The sequence below is a fragment of the Diabrotica virgifera genome, chromosome 1 (genome assembly GCF_917563875.1).
Source record: "Diabrotica virgifera virgifera chromosome 1, PGI_DIABVI_V3a".
NCBI classification, from domain to species: Eukaryota; Metazoa; Arthropoda; class Insecta; order Coleoptera; family Chrysomelidae; genus Diabrotica; species Diabrotica virgifera.
Window position 1 is genome coordinate 180,619,501 of NC_065443.1, and position 15,885 is coordinate 180,635,385.

Here is a 15,885-nt window from a genome sequence, read left to right on the forward strand (position 1 = left end):
CTTGGCCAAAAATAAACTTACGAACATTTTCGCAAGCTCATAATGTTCCTTTTGAGTTCTTCTATCATTATTGTTAATTAAAGTATAAATGTTTATAGCTCAAATTTGCTTTAAACCCTTATAAACAAATTAATGTACAATTTTTTCAGGAAAATTATAACTTCAAACGGGTATAACTTAAAAACAAATGAAGATAAAGTAATTTAGCAAACTTTGTTTGGAAGCCTATTAATTAAACTTTAAAATGAGACCTTCTAAGGCTCACTTGATTGCGTAGAAGCGAAGTTACGATCGATAAAGCTTCGAAAAATACTTATTTTGCAATTTGCATTGTACACTAATTCTACAATATCTTGAGTTCTAATTCTTGGATTTAAGTGAAGTAAACGTTTTTTTCTTCGTTTTTTATTAAGGAACAAATTTTATTTGAAACATTTTTATCTCTTTTAGTTTATGAGCCAGAGCCTTATAAACAATTAAATTGTTTATAACAAATTTTTGACCACTCGGATCGAAATCCACCCTCGAAATTCGTAATCAGCAGCCAAAAATCCATAAGAAACTGTTTAACCCTGTAAGCGCGTATGATGCTCTCAAGCAACGTTGACTTCAAACTCTAAAATTTCGATATACGTCGAATTTTACCACAGTAGGACGGTGTGGTATCCAAGCGACAACCGTTCGTCTATGATTCCGGCATGTGCGCCATCTGTATTAAAATTTTTTAACTTAGTAAGCATCATTTCGAGTGTGAGGTTTCAATGGAAGTGTTGTAGTGGCGACGTTGCTAGTTAAATATAAACAAATCGATAGGTAAAAACACGTATTTTGCTGTAATATTTTTAGAATATATTTAGGAAAGGTTTATTTATAATCTAAAACATACATCTACTTTGTACTTTGAGTATTTTTAGCAAAAACTTTGCCTAAAAAGTATGTTGCTTAGAATCAACGTTGACGCTAAGTGGTAATGGTAAAAACTAAACTAAATTTTCTTTTTAGAAATATGGACATCCCTCCTGTTACGTTTTATGAAAAAAAAAAACGATCTACATACATAGTTCCTGTTAGAGCAGATGTATCAGATACAGAGAGTATATCCGATGATGAGGACATCGAAAGTAAGTTGCAGATTCGGGAGGTGAATATGATGAAATACAAATAGGTAGCCAAAAATAGATAGCTACAAATAGGTAGCTAAAAGTAAAACCAATGCATTTAAAAAAATTTTAAATGGACATAGCTGAATCTTTTCACCAAACAGGTAAAATAAAAAAGAAGGGGCGGCCTTCACTGAACGAGACGGTCAAAAAAATTGTAACTCATACGAAAAGTCGACCACATGACATCACTAGGAAAGACAACGTGGGACACTGGCCCATCTATGGACCAAAAGGAAGATGCCGCTTTTGCAAGAATGGCTACATGACAATTATGTGTCAAAAATGTGACATGAGATTATGTTTTACACAGGGCAAGAATTGTTTCTTTAATTTCCATAACTCTCCATAAATTTTTATCTTTGTTTTTTCTTGTAACTGTGTAAGTAATAAAGTTCGTGTTTGCTTATTTTTGTAGCTTTTTTTACATATTGTAAGCCCTAAAAAAATTAATTTTGTTGATGGTGATTCCTCGTTTGCACAATGCAAACATTTTAACCTCAAACTAATACTGATGCTTTGGAGCAACGTTCTCATTATACCACTAATGGACAATGTTACTTGAGGGCAACGTTTTCAAACTCCACTTTTTATACAAAAATTGCATAAACCAACCCCACCGATACGTTCATAGCCGCTTAAAAAACGCCCACACAAATTTTTATAATTTTATTTCAATGAATTTAATGTGTGACGGTTACAGGGTTAAACCGTAAGAAAGAGTTTGTCCATCAGAATTGAAAAGGACACGGTGACCTCTATTTGGCCCCTAGACTATTTTCTATTGCATATTTTGACTTAAAATGTTCCAGGAAACTTCTTCATGATTTATGTTTTATTGCTGTGTTGGTTAAAAATATAAACTAAAAAGTTTGTCACTCAACTTTTTTAAGTAAACATGAAACTAACGAAATCTGACGACAAAATGTTTAAAAATTAACAAGTCCTCTTTTTGTTTGTTTGAACCTTTTGGGCAAATCTCATTATTATCTAAATACTTCAAAGATGACAGTAAAATTTTCAAAAGGAAATATTTACAGCTACTAAAGACACAGTGAGGTGAGTTGATTTTTCGCATTTTTGCATAAAATTTAATTTTTGAACATGTTCCAATAATTCTAGAAAAAAATAAATTTCATAATCGAATTCAACGACCTCGAAAACATAAAGAATGGCCAAAATTGGTCATTCACCTTAAAATTGATTTTCGTGGCCGGTATAACGTAATTTAGGGGTTGCTGCCGCTGGCCTAATATAGATAAGTTGAGTACTGGCTTATTTATTTTTTAAGCGGCTTCCTTTTATGGTATTTTGCTTGTTCTTCTTGTTATTTTTTGCTTGCTAGTTTTTAATACTGTATTGACTGGCTTTTTCTTACAATGAGTGAGGAAAAGGGGGGCTTAGGTCCCCCTTATCCTGATAATTCTTCTCCGGATAAAATTGAAACGACTAATAATTCTAAAAAAAACTCAAAACAAGACTTCGGACAATATAGTCCTGGATCCCGAGTACCAAAAAAAGTCGATTAATAGCAAGCTGAAAATTTGTTAATAGTTTAACGGTGTCTAGTCGGACAAACTTTGATATATAGGAACACTGGAACAGGGGAAGTTTTAATTGTGGAGCAGTGTAGCGATCACGCTACTAATTAAATTACTTTAATTAAAATTGGATTAAAATATACCCCTCTACAAAAACCTTGGGTGACGCCCGCGAAGATCCAACACCGATTTTTCGGTGCACAGGCGCGCCAATAGAAAGAAAATCGATGATTGTCGATTTCGAGTTTAGTTGGTCACGAACTCAGAAAGAGGCAACACATCGTCATTACTTAGGTGACGGAGTTTGGGCAAAATTGGGAAAATATATAACTAAAAGACCTCGAACATCAGCCAATAACCCATATTTAGCAGTAGTTATATCTGGAAACTTATTTACAAGAAAGGAAAAAGGTTATAATACCACCGATGTGTTGCTTTGCTCAAGTGAGTATATTGATATAGTTCTCTTTATTTCTTCATTATAAAATCAAATTCACCATCCTAGATATCTCGTTCGTTATCTGTAGATATTAATTTCAGTTAAGAAATAATTTAAATGTCACATTATAAGTTATATTACCGTAAGGATATTCATTTCCATTTGCAAAGGAACAGTCAAGGCCATATGTTTTAGTGCTAAAGTTAAATTCCAGTTTCTCATTAGACTTTTTGCTCTAGGTTTTTTTTGAGGTAATAATATAAAAAAGTTTTAACGAATATCAGACATGTCATGCGCATGTCCCTGCCATGTCTGATTTGATGATTTGAGTTAGTTTCAGTTTGACATGACATATGTATACCTAACCTGAGTTTTTTTTGTTTTGGTTTCCAGTGCAGTGACTCTGTGCTGTCTACACACAGTGTTATAAATAATGTAATTAAATTGATAAAATTTATTTTAGATTCCGTCCCGTAGCTACTTGTCACATAGACACTTAGCCTAGTCAATTTAGATAGATTGTATCATCATTTAATGTGCCATCATATAAATATGTGCCAGTTACTGTAAGCAGCTAGGGTATGGGTTACCCCTAGAGTTACTTTTGATTGGATTGGATAGTACCTATTTCACAACATCCAGGATTGGATTTATCACCACAGCAGCCCACTAGTTTTGCCGTGCCAAGAGGAAATTCATTCCTATCTGGACCTTTTTAAATAGGACTTGTGGTTAAGATAAGTTGTTTAATCTTATTATTTACATATTTTGGGTACTCTATAGTTGCTTGCACTGTAAACTTCTTGTATGCATACAATTGAGGTAAACTAGGTACATATTTCTTGATAGATAGGGTTTTAGGTCGTTGGTTTTTTTTGATTTAATATAAGTAGTAGTTTCCAATAAATAAAATTAGGTCTTGTTCAATAATCATTATAAATAATAATTGTAGCTTAAAAATTTGATAGGGAAGGGGTCGTTAAAGGTTTGTCGCGGATTTCAAATAGGGAATATGTTTTGTAGGTTTTTACATTGTATATAAAGAGTAACTGACCAACTCATTTATACAACTCATTTATATCACTCATTTATATAACTCATTTATATAACTCATTTATATAACTCATTATATATTTACTTATTAGTGTTTTTGGCTAGGTGAGATCTTTATTATTTTTGGTAACCGTAGCGTTCTTGTTGTGGATCTCACTCTAGCGTAGTTCAATTTAGGAAATAATTACTAACTTTTTAGTTGTAAGGACTTAGTGCTATTCTGACAGACTTTTGCTTTGGATTTTGATTTTAATACCTTTGCTTGGCCAGTGATAGTGGATAATTGCTTGTTAAGTGGCCTTTGCGGTCCTATTTGATCTTTTCCCCATCCACTATCACTGTTATCACGTTGCGTTATATGTAAATTGTTAGTATTTAACATTTATCATTAATATATTTGTATGTATTAAGGTTGGTGTTTTATTTCAGTCTGTATTACCAGTATATAACATAGCAAGACAAGATCAGTATTTAATATTTTGTATTTCAGGTGGTTGTAACCAGTGTCATAGAGTTCCCATTGTTCATTACTTCAAAATCTCGAACCTGTCCAACTTCTTGGTTCTGAGAGCCGAGTTGTTCGTTCGAGTTGGCGCCCTTTTTTCTTCTTCTTTCTTTGTTGTAACTCGATATTATTTTATCTCTAGCATTCTTATCTATTTTCCTTCCATTTTTGTATTAACAGTCTCATTTCCTTCCTAGTTACTATCATTTCATTACCAAATTTTCTTCTCATATCTCTAAAGCCAATATTCGGTGTATGGAAGCTAGCCCGAATACTCATACTTGAGATTTAGTGTCTCTCTGCCCTTTTGATTTTTTTTCCTTCTGAGCTAAGCCCCTCTTCTTTTGTCTTAAATCTCTTATCATTTATTTTACCCATCTTTATTCAGTTCTTCTCTTCAAAAATCTCTATACCCAGAGTAAAGAGGGTTCAATTGGCGCCCAACGTGGGGCTTCTTTTACATTTTTGGCTGTAAAAATATTTTCTTTAACTTTTGGTTTTATCTTGGTGGTTTCAGTGATTGTGTTTTTAGATTCTCACTTTAACGTTCAGTGTTGTACTTCAATTTGGTTTTTTTTGGAGATTATCTTATATCTATATCTTGTATAAACTTGTTTTGCTATAGTATACTGTGTTGACTGAATAAATCGCTTTGTTTTGATTGGTTAAAGAACTATTTTGATTATAAATTAAATTAAAATTAAAAATTTAAATATCTTGAATTTAACAATCTCATCGATGTTTACAAGTCCGGAGTAGCATTAATAGTGAATCACTACCTTGAATTAAAAGTATTATTCAATTTTAGGTTTATCGGGAGTGTAGCAGTACATTTCATCGGATTTCACGACTGGACCAAACAAATAAACATTGCTGGTATAGGTATCGACTCAGAACATTAACTTGAGGACAGAGAGTAAGTTAAACTTTACCTACTTACATTTTATCTCATTCTCGTGTTTACTTCCCAGTGGTGTGTAATGGCATCTTTTAAGGCAGAACATCTGTCAACCCCTGAATTGGATTACGAGTTGAAAATTCGTCAGTTAGCTGATCCATCGCTAACTACTGATAGGGCTAAAGTGATCGTTTTGACAGGTGCGTTAAAGCAAGCTTCAGCAAATCGGAGTCATGCTGTTCTGTCAGCTTTCCAACTAAATTTTAGTGATGAGGTCCGTGAAATAGAAGCTACCCTTGCAGATTTGAAGACCCAAATTAGCTCTTTTGTTGGCTCCCATAGTGATGGTTTATATGGTCGCTTGACTTCCCGTTTAGGTCATGTTTCAGGTAGGGTTCATTTGTTAGAGTCAGTAACCGAGGAAGAGGATGCCATCAAGAAGTCTCTTAACTTCAAGATACTTAATCTGGAAGGAGAACTTGAGTTTAAAGTAACTCCACAGGCTCACTCCACTCCTCATAACCCTAGTGTTTCGGTTAATTCATTTCCTTTCTTTAAGTCAGCTCCAATTCATAAATGGGGTGTACATTTTTCTGGTGGTTCGAATGAAAATGTTGTTAGTTTCTTAGAGAAAATAGAATGTCTGCGTCTAGCGCGTGGGAACAGTGAAGATGAGTGCTTTTCATCAGCAGGTGATCTTTTTAAGGATTCAGCCTTTACTTGGTACCTCAATAATCGAGGTAGTTTTACTTCATGGCAAGAGTTAGTTGCCAAACTTAAGTCTGATTTTCTTCCTTACAACTATGAAGACAACTTATTAGACGAAATTAAATCCCGGAAACAAGCTCCCCAGGAGAAAGTCACCATCTTCATCAATGAAGTTGTCAGTTTGTGTAAACGTTTGGAAGTCCCTATTTCTGAGTCCCATATAGTGAGAATCATTAAGAAAAATTTGTTGCCGTCTTATCATCCTAGTCTGGCACTCACTGACATTCTCTCGATTGCTGACCTTACAGAAAAATGTAAGAGGTTAGAAGAAGTTTTGTCATGGTCTTCTGAACCTATATCTAGTGTCCCTAGTCGGTCAAGCGTTAGAAACAACGAATCTTCCTATTCTGGTAGGCCAAATTATTCCCGGTCTGGTAATGTCGCTACTTTTAACTCCAGAATTACCTGTTGGAATTGTCGTCAGCCAGGACATGGGTATTTTGACTGTTCTGAACCGAGAGGGTTGTTTTGCTATGGGTGTGGACATCAAGGAGTCCGTAAGTTTGAGTGCGAATTCTGTTCGGGAAACGACAGAAGGGGTGGGTTGTCTCCCCTGGCTCCCACTCCTCATCAAAATACAGGGAATACCCTAGAAAATCCTCAAAACCCAGGAAGCAGTTTCTCGAGTCAGGAGGCCCATGCCTCAACCACCCAAACATCCCAACCTCCACCGAAAGACAAAAGACCACGGAACGGCAGATACCAACCGAAAAGAGGACGTTAGTTGACCATGTCCTTTGTGATTCTTCTGTAGTTTCTCCAAGTAATCCCTTATCTTCCCTCATTGATATTGACATTAATTCATTATTAGTTAGAAAAAACAAGGATAATCGTCCATACCTTGAAATATCTATCTTAGGACATTCTTGTTTAGCTTTACTGGACACAGGGTCCAATATCTCTATTTTAGGTTCTTTAGGTCTGGAATTTCTCCAGAATTCTAATGTTAAGATAGGAATGGATGAGAGTTTGCAAGTGACTACAGCTGATGGTCAGGTCCAACCAATTTTAGGTCAGTTCACAACTGAGATTTCTGTTAGTTCATGTAAAAGGATGATTACATTTTTTTTTATACCTTCTGTTAAGAATTCAGTTATCCTAGGGATGGATTTTCTGAAAACTTTTAATAGTGAATTGAATTTTTCTGAATTTTCTTTATCTGTCTCTTCTTTTAATATCTCTTGCGTTGATGCAGGTAAAGATATGAGTAGACTTAATGCTCAGGAGTTAGAGCAGTTGAATAATGTCATCAAATCCTTCTCTTCTATCTCTTCGAAGAATCAGTTAGGCAGAACTCATCTCATCGAACATCACATTGATGTGGGTTCGTCTAAGCCCTTCAGACAATACCAGTACCCATTGCCTCAAGCCTGGCATGAGAGCTTAGTTAAGGAGGTGGATGAAATGCTTAAGCTTGGTATTATCGAGCAGAGCTCGTCTAGCTTTTGTAGTCCCTTATGGATGACAAAGAAGAAGGATGGGACTTTTCGTGTCTGTTTTGACGGACGTAAACTTAACAGCATTACGATGAATAGGGATGCCTATCCTATACCTCGTATAGATATCATCCTCACCAAGCTACAAAATGCTAAATACATTTCATCCATCGACTTAAAGAAGGCATTTCTACAGATCCCATTAAGCGAAGAGAGTAAGAAACTTACGGCTTTTGCAGTAAGTGGCAAAGGATTGTACCAGTTTACTACAATGCCTTTTGGTCTGGTGTCTGCTCCCCAGACTATGTGTAGATTAATGGATTTGGTAATAGGTCCTGCTTTAGATCCCTATTGTCAATATTATCTTGATGATATTCTAGTCATTACTCCTGATTTCGACACTCATATCTCTGTATTGCAACAGTTGTTTCAGCGTCTCAAAGATGCAAATTTGACTATTAACTTAGATAAAAGCAGCTTTTGTCGTGATTCTATTAAGTTTTTAGGATATGTTGTAGATTCTCATGGCTTACATACTGACCCTGACAAGGTGTCAGCTATTCGTGATTTTCCTGTGCCTAAAAATACCACCCAGGTCCGTCGATTGTTAGGAATGGTGGGCTATTATAAAAAGTTTGTTAAGTCTTATTCTACCTTGTTGTCCCCTATCACTGATTTGCTTCAAAATAGGAAAAAGGGACAAAACATTGTGTGGACTCCTGAAGCTAATGAAGCTTTCATTAAAATCAAGGAGGCTCTCACCAACTCCCCAGTTATGGTAGCCCCAGATTTCACTAAGCCTTTCTATCTGATGACTGATTGTTCAAACACAGCATCTGGTGGTGTACTCTATCAAATTGTCGATGGAGAGGAACACCCTATAGCCTATACAAGCAGGAAATTAAACAAAGCCCAGAAAAATTATACTACAACCGAAAAAGAGTTGTTAGCTATAATTACGGGCATTGAACATTTCAGATATTTTCTGGAAGGTCGTTCGTTTACGGTCATAACTGACCATAGTAGTTTGGTGTGGTTACAGAGTATGAAGAACCCATCTCCTCGTTTGGCTAGGTGGATTTTAAAATTGGCACAATATGATTATAAAATTGTTCATCGTAAAGCTGCAGGTGTAGTAGTCGCTGATGCACTATCGAGAACTTTTGATATTAACTTGTTAGATTTATCTACTTTACAACCAGATGACTGGTATCAAAAAATGTTGTATGATGTCCAGAATGTTCCAGGTAAATTTCCTGATTTTAAAGTTGAGCATGGTGTGTTGTATAAACATGTGTTAAGTTCTATGGATGCCCTTACTGGAATGTCGGAATGGAAGATAGTCGTTCCAACAGCAAATAGAGCAGAGGTTTTGGCCACTTTTCATGACCATCCTACTGCAGCTCATTTTGGCTTCTACAAAACTTTCTGTCGTATATCTGAACTGTATTACTGGCCGAAGATGCGTCAGACTATTCGTAGTTATCTCGCTCGATGCAAAATTTGTGCTACGTGTAAGTCGACAAATCTTCCCCAACCAGGTTTAATGGGTAGTTATCGACGGATTGATTTTCCATTCCAACTTATATCTTTAGATCTTATTGGTCCTTATCCTAGGTCGTATAAAGGTGCTCAATATGCCTTAGTAGTTGTTGATTACTTTACAAAATTTCCTTTGGTGCATACTATGTCTAAAGCAACTACTTCAGCCATTATCAAGTATCTAGAGAATGAAGTTTTCCTAATTTATGGTGTTCCACAGATCGTGTCTTGCGATAATGGACCCCAGTTCACAGCCAAGGCTTTTCGTGATCTCATGTCTAAATATAATGTACAAAAGATCTGGTACAATGCGAACTATCATCCTCAAATTAATCATACTGAAAGAGTAAACAAATCTATCGTTACTGCTTTAAGATCATATTCATTTCCTGATCAGAGAGCTTGGGATACTCATATCCACTCTATAGTACAAGCTATCAGGACTTCTTCTCACGAAATAACCAAATGTCCTCCATCGTACTTAATGTTTGGTCGTCATGTTCCTCTTTCTGGTGATTATTTTGGTAAAATCTCAGAAAATGCCACTAATTTTCCTGCGATATCAGATAAGTTACACCGCTTAGAAGATATTCAGCATCTTCCTGACATATATGTGGATGTTCGCAAACGTTTGAAAGCATCTTATGACAGAAATAAGTGCCGTTATGACCTGAGAAAGCGAGCCTTATCGTTCAGAGTCGGAGATTCCGTTCTGAAGAAAAATTTTGTCAAGTCAGATAAAGTGAATTTCCAATCTGCCAAGTTGTGTCAAAAATACATACCTTGCACTGTTATTAAGGTTATCTCCCCTTTGATTTATGAGTTGAAGGAAACGTCCACCGGCAGGAAACTAGGAAGGTTTCATGTCAAAGATTTACTTGAGGATAAGACTGTAGGTCCACATAACTTGTCTGACAATTCAGATGGTTCATCTTCAGATGAAGATTAAATTGTGAGGGCCAGTTTGTTATTTATGATCTATTTATCTATTCTGTTTACCTGGTTAACATCTGTTGTTATGCCTTTTATCTTATTTTATCTTATATTATCTTATCTTAATGTTGGTTAATATCTTAGTTTATGGACTTGTTCATTTTGCTGTTGGTTGTCTCTTGAAAGTCCAAACTATATATCATAGGAGTGCAGGATGGATAATGGGAATTTTCCCCATCTTGAATTCTGGGTTAGATAGATATTTATAGGGATAGTTAGGAAACCGTTTCTATAATATTTTCTTTGATTGACGGTTGCATGAGCTCGTGGACCATGGCCATAAAGCTTATGCATTCACTTACTTACTGTGTCAGGGTTTAGCGTGGGTTCAGGACTGATCACCCTGGACTTGGGCACTTCACTTGGCTCAAAAATATATTAATATCTATAAGTTGTTCCTAGAGTATCTCTTAGGTTGAAATTAGAATGTGTCATGTAGAATTGGATCGTTCTGATATTCAGCAGTAAGTCAGTCTGTTTAACTTGGTTGTCATCTCCTATGCTGTATCTTTTAAATGATTTGAGTTTTAACATATCTTATTACCGTAAGTTTGGTTACCTGTCTCTACCACTTGCTTGGATTAGTGGCTGTGAGTATGTGAGTTACCTTATTTGTCTCCCTACTGAGCATTATGTTAGTAGATGTTCTTCTACCTTAAATATGAAAAGGTAGATGTGAGTTTCCTTATGTGAGATCTTTACCTTTACCTGAAGTGAGTTTATCTTTACCTTTAGTTTGAGTTTATCTCGTACCTTTACCTTGATGAGTTTATCTCTTATCTATATCTTGATTGAATGTATATCTTATCTTTATCTTGATTATTATAAAGTCCTAAGAATCTGTCCTTCTCTGTGCTTGTCGTGAGTAAAGAATTGGACCACGTCAATAGTACAGTTTAGGTATTACAGTTAGGATTTTTATTACCTTTTACCTTTTGTGCATACCCTCTACCACGAGTAGATGCGGGCTTGCCAGTATCTTTACCTTTTAGCATACCCTATACTATGCGTATAGTGCGCTTGCTAGTATCTTTACCTAGATTGTGTCTTCCTATCGCTACGAAAGCAAGTAGACGTTATGAATTATCTTTTACCTTGAGTTTTAGATGTTGATATCCGGAACCATATCATATATGTTTAGGTTTGTAGTAATGTAGTGTTAACTGGTCCTAATGAATTAGTCCCTCATTGAATTCTGGGGTGATTAATAGAATTTGTTCGCTCTAGTGTCAATGTTGGGTAAAGTTAATAGGATGCGTTTAGGTTAATTGTTGTTTATGGTTCTTGGTTATATTGTGTTAAGGGTTGTTAATACACACCTGTAATTTAGTTTTAATCATGGGTTTACTAACACTTGAGAATGTAGATAGTAAGTAGTGTTAAGAGTTAACTTACTCTATAAGGTTGTATAATTATATTTAGAATGTTAGTGATTAACGCGTAATTATTTGTTTTTCTCTATCTTTGGTTTTACTAAATTAAAGTAAATTATCTTGTTGAATAACTTATGTCAGTCAGTTACGTATGTCGGTTAGCTACACATCCCTTCTATGTTCTATACTTTCTGCAAATACCATTAAAGATATCTCGCGTGGCCTCTATACTGTCTGTATGACTTCGTCCTGATTTTTGTTCTGTCTCCTCAGCAAATAGTATGGCTGTTGAGCCTACCATAATTATGGTTTTATACCACAACGTTTCTCCTTTACCGTGTCCATCCTCAGGTTCGCCTAGCGTCAGTTAGTTCTGGAAAATAAAAAAAAGGAAACTTGTAGAGTTTTCCTTTTTTTTGCTGGAGAAGAGGGAGAATGTAGCGATCACGCTACTAATTAAATTACTTTAATTAAAATTGGATTAAAATATACCCCTCTACAAAAACCTTGGGTGACGCCCGCGAAGATCCAACACCGATTTTTCGGTGCACAGGCGCGCCAATAGAAAGAAAATCGATGATTGTCGATTTCGAGTTTAGTTGGTCACGAACTCAGAAAGAGGCAACACATCGTCATTACTTAGGTGACGGAGTTTGGGCAAAATTGGGAAAATATATAACTAAAAGACCTCGAACATCAGCCAATAACCCATATTTAGCAGTAGTTATATCTGGAAACTTATTTACAAGAAAGGAAAAAGGTTATAATACCGCCGATGTGTTGCTTTGCTCAAGTGAGTATATTGATATAGTTCTCTTTATTTCTTCATTATAAAATCAAATTCACCATCCTAGATATCTCGTTCGTTATCTGTAGATATTAATTTCAGTTAAGAAATAATTTAAATGTCACATTATAAGTTATATTACCGTAAGGATATTCATTTCCATTTGCAAAGGAACAGTCAAGGCCATATGTTTTAGTGCTAAAGTTAAATTCCAGTTTCTCATTAGACTTTTTGCTCTAGGTTTTTTTTGAGGTAATAATATAAAAAAGTTTTAACGAATATCAGACATGTCATGCGCATGTCCCTGCCATGTCTGATTTGATGATTTGAGTTAGTTTCAGTTTGACATGACATATGTATACCTAACCTGAGTTTTTTTTGTTTTGGTTTCCAGTGCAGTGACTCTGTGCTGTCTACACACAGTGTTATAAATAATGTAATTAAATTGATAAAATTTATTTTAGATTCCGTCCCGTAGCTACTTGTCACATAGACACTTAGCCTAGTCAATTTAGATAGATTGTATCATCATTTAATGTGCCATCATATAAATATGTGCCAGTTACTGTAAGCAGCTAGGGTATGGGTTACCCCTAAAGTTACTTTTGATTGGATTGGATAGTACCTATTTCACAACATCCAGGATTGGATTTATCACCACAGCAGCCCACTAGTTTTGCCGTGCCAAGAGGAAATTCATTCCTATCTGGACCTTTTTAAATAGGACTTGTGGTTAAGATAAGTTGTTTAATCTTATTATTTACATATTTTGGGTACTCTATAGTTGCTTGCACTGTAAACTTCTTGTATGCATACAATTGAGGTAAACTAGGTACATATTTCTTGATAGATAGGGTTTTAGGTCGTTGGTTTTTTTTGATTTAATATAAGTAGTAGTTTCCAATAAATAAAATTAGGTCTTGTTCAATAATCATTATAAATAATAATTGTAGCTTAAAAATTTGATAGGGAAGGGGTCGTTAAAGGTTTGTCGCGGATTTCAAATAGGGAATATGTTTTGTAGGTTTTTACATTGTATATAAAGAGTAACTGACCAACTCATTTATACAACTCATTTATATCACTCATTTATATAACTCATTTATATAACTCATTTATATAACTCATTATATATTTACTTATTAGTGTTTTTGGCTAGGTGAGATCTTTATTATTTTTGGTAACCGTAGCGTTCTTGTTGTGGATCTCACTCTAGCGTAGTTCAATTTAGGAAATAATTACTAACTTTTTAGTTGTAAGGACTTAGTGCTATTCTGACGGACTTTTGCTTTGGATTTTGATTTTAATACCTTTGCTTGGCCAGTGATAGTGGATAATTGCTTGTTAAGTGGCCTTTGCGGTCCTATTTGATCTTTTCCCCATCCACTATCACTGTTATCACGTTGCGTTATATGTAAATTGTTAGTATTTAACATTTATCATTAATATATTTGTATGTATTAAGGTTGGTGTTTTATTTCAGTCTGTATTACCAGTATATAACATAGCAAGACAAGATCAGTATTTAATATTTTGTATTTCAGGTGGTTGTAACCAGTGTCATAGAGTTCCCATTGTTCATTACTTCAAAATCTCGAACCTGTCCAACTTCTTGGTTCTGAGAGCCGAGTTGTTCGTTCGAGTTGGCGCCCTTTTTTCTTCTTCTTTCTTTGTTGTAACTCGATATTATTTTATCTCTAGCATTCTTATCTATTTTCCTTTCATTTTTGTATTAACAGTCTCATTTCCTTCCTAGTTACTATCATTTCATTACCAAATTTTCTTCTCATATCTCTAAAGCCAATATTCGGTGTATGGAAGCTAGCCCGAATACTCATACTTGAGATTTAGTGTCTCTCTGCCCTTTTGATTTTTTTTCCTTCTGAGCTAAGCCCCTCTTCTTTTGTCTTAAATCTCTTATCATTTATTTTACCCATCTTTATTCAGTTCTTCTCTTCAAAAATCTCTATACCCAGAGTAAAGAGGGTTCAGCAGGTTAAAAATTTGGAACGTCAGACTACGAAAACGTTCCATGTATTTTCTCGGACAGAACTTCCAATTGATTTGTTACCATTTCATTAAATTCTCATGCAGAAATCAGACTGATATTTATCAACAACTGGGCATTTTAATAAGTCCAACACGAAGAATATGACAAATGACAGGAATTATATTCGTGATAATCAGCAGTTTGATTTGTACATGAGAGTTTAATGAAACGGTAACAAATCAATTGGAAGTTCTGTCTGACAAAATACATGGGACGTTTTCGTAATTTGACGTTCCAAATTTTTAAATTGTTCTAAAATTAAAACTTCCCCTGTTCCAGTGTTACCGTACATCAGTTTGTCCGACTATTGACAAATTCACACCGAGAATGTAGTACGGCTAAGATAAATAGTCCAGTCGGGATAGTATTTGACCTTGCATTACGAGCTGCCCCAAATTTTTTTTTCTAATCTTTAGGGGGGGGGGGGTCAATAGTAGTATAAATTTAAAATCTCAAACTGAATTTGACCGTTGCGTTAGCCGCCATCTTGATTTTAAACGAGAACCGTTTTTCTTCAATATCTCCGCCATTTTCAACTTTTTGACAAAAAGTGTAAAAACTGAAATTGTTGAAAATGCGATTTTCTATAATTTGTTTATTATTATTTTACAACAAATTTGAACCCATACAAAAATGAAGAGAATTAAATTTTGTACAATTTTGATCTCTTATTTTTTTTAATAAATCAATATTTAAGGTAGTACGTATGCGGTAAAGGCGCGAACGTAAGACCTGACTGATTTTATAGCAATTGTTTTTGTTCAATATCTCCGCCATTTTCAACTTTTCGACAAAAATTGTAACGACTGAAATTGTTGCAATTACGATTTACTACAATTTTTCGAGAGAACCAGTGGCGGGTCTACGAGGGGGTGAATGGGAAAATTCCCCCCAACAGGGCCCAAAATTTAAAAAAAATTGTTGAAATATTAAAATATGTTAGCTGACATGAAACTTAATTATCGACAGACCAATTCAACCAATCAAACCCGCTAGTTAATAAAACTAAGTTAACTCAATGCATATACATGAGTTATTATTTATGTCTTTTATGTACTTAGTTTGGTTGGTGTTTCATTGGAAGTTTCAAAAATTGTGTAAAATATATTTCTTTTTATTTTTGTTTATGTACAATTATGTCGTAAACTTAATAATAAATGAGACAACTCAATAATTATGCTTCCCCTCCGCTGCCACTATTTTCTCCCTTAAATCGGAGAATATTGATCGCATAAAAAAATTGTGGAAAAGAAATTGTAGGAAATTGCGTCTCCAACAATTTTAGTTCCTATCAAGTTTGTCGAAAAGTTGAAAACGGCGAAGATATTAAGCAACAACGG

General features: G+C 34.9%; 1 protein-coding gene and 1 long non-coding RNA gene across 2 annotated transcripts in view; one reads left to right on the forward strand and one right to left on the reverse strand.

Moving 5' to 3' along the window:
- Window positions 1-15,885, reverse strand: part of LOC126878934 (telomere length and silencing protein 1 homolog) — a 151,266-nt gene that overhangs the window by 83,161 nt on the left and 52,220 nt on the right. The window lies entirely within an intron of this gene.
- On the forward strand, window positions 11,038-13,959 carry LOC126878940 (uncharacterized). The gene is made up of 2 exons (XR_007695892.1): window positions 11,038-12,501; window positions 12,960-13,959. It is a non-coding gene; the product is annotated as an uncharacterized LOC126878940 (long non-coding RNA).